At 40.3% G+C, this 1,673-nt stretch overlaps 1 protein-coding gene across 1 annotated transcript in view; it reads left to right on the top strand.

Annotated features, from left to right (window-relative positions):
• The window catches only part of LOC105817055 (cystathionine gamma-lyase-like), a 133,472-nt gene that overhangs the window by 101,646 nt on the left and 30,153 nt on the right, over nucleotides 1–1,673 (top strand). The gene's annotated exons all lie outside the window — the stretch shown is intronic.

Genomic DNA, 1,673 nt, shown 5'->3' with positions numbered 1-1,673 from the left:
GTTGAGAGTAATCATTGAAGCTGATCCTCTTACAACTACAGAAGTTGACAAAGAACTCAACGTCGACCATAGTGTGGTCATTTGGCATTTGAAGCAAATTGGAGAGGTCAAAAAGCTCAATAATGGACGCCTCATGAGCTGACCAAATATGAAAAAAATATTCCTTTTGAAGTGTTGTTTTCTCCTATTGTACGCAACAACGAACCATTTCTCAATCGGATTATGACATGCAACAAAAAGCAGATTTTATATGACAACTGGTGATGACCAGCTCAGTGGTTGGGCCGAGAAGAAGGTCCAAAGCTCATCCCAAAGCCAAACTGGCACGAAAAAAAGGTCACAGTCACTGTTTGGTGGTCTACTCCCGGTCTGATCCACTACAGCTTTCTGAATCCTGGTGAAACTATTACATCTAAGAAGTATGCTCAGCAAATTGATGAGAAGCACCAAAAACTGCAACAACTGCAGCTAGCATTGGTCAACAAAAAGGGCCCAATTCTTCTCCACGACAACACATGACCACAGGTTGTACAACCAACGCTTCAAAAGTTCAACAAAGGCCGGGCTCGGTGGCTCACACCTGTAACCCTAGCACTCTGGGAGGCCGAGGCGGGCGGATCATTTGAGCTCAGGAGTTCGAGACCAGACTGAGCAAGAGCAAGGACTCCATCTCTATTAAAAAGAGAAAGAAATTAGCTGGACAACTAAAAATATATATAAGAAAAATTAGCCAGGCATGGTGGTGCATACCTGTAGTCCCAGCTACTTGGGAGGCTGGGGCAGGAGGATCTCTTGAGAGCAGAAGTTTGAGGTTGCTGTGAGTTAGGCTTACACCACAGCACTCTAGCCCGGGACACAGAATGAGACTCTGTCTCAAAAAAAAAGTTCAACAAATTGGGGTTTGAAGTTTTGCCTTATCCACGATATTCACCTGACCTCTCTCCAACCAACTACCATTTCTTCAAGCATCTCAACAACTTTTTGCAGGGGAAACGCTTCCACAACCAGCAGGATGCAGAAAATGCTTTCCAAGAGTTCCTCGAATCACAAAGCACGGATTTTTATGCTACAGGAATAAACAAACTTATTTCTCTTTAGTCTGAAACCGCAATTACTTTTGCACCAACCTTAATAAATAGTTGTTACACTATATTGTTTAGGAAATAATGACAAAGAAAAAAAGTCTGTACATGTTCAGTACAGACACAACTATTCATTTGTTTTCCAAATATTTTCGATCCTCAGTTGGTTGAATCCGTGCATGCGGAACACGTGAATAGGAGGGCTGACTGTATAATAAAAGTAGTTGGGGGTCAAGATTATGACAACCCAAGTGTGAATAATTATAGCATACATTATAAGGTTTTAATGATTTAAAATCTAAGCAGACTAGTTTATACTTACTTGACATAAAAATTGCTGAAAATTTATGTCAACTATTTTATGAGTTTAATGAGTCATAAAATACCAATGTATCTGCTGTGGATAATAACTTTAGGGACAGTCTGCAATTGCTGTAAAGAAACAGGTCCGGGAGACTTGTTGACCTGGGTTTACTTGCTATTTCCATAAAACTTACGCTTTCAGATTGAATACTGTGTCCAATGCTTCATATTTTTATTTGATGGGAGAGAGGTAAGGGGAAGATAATATTACAGATCCTGGAAAATTTT

This window comes from Propithecus coquereli, unplaced genomic scaffold (genome assembly GCF_000956105.1).
Source record: "Propithecus coquereli isolate 6110/MARCELLA unplaced genomic scaffold, Pcoq_1.0 Scaffold396, whole genome shotgun sequence".
NCBI classification, from domain to species: domain Eukaryota; kingdom Metazoa; phylum Chordata; class Mammalia; order Primates; family Indriidae; genus Propithecus; species Propithecus coquereli.
This window is presented reverse-complemented; position numbering and strand designations above follow the sequence as displayed.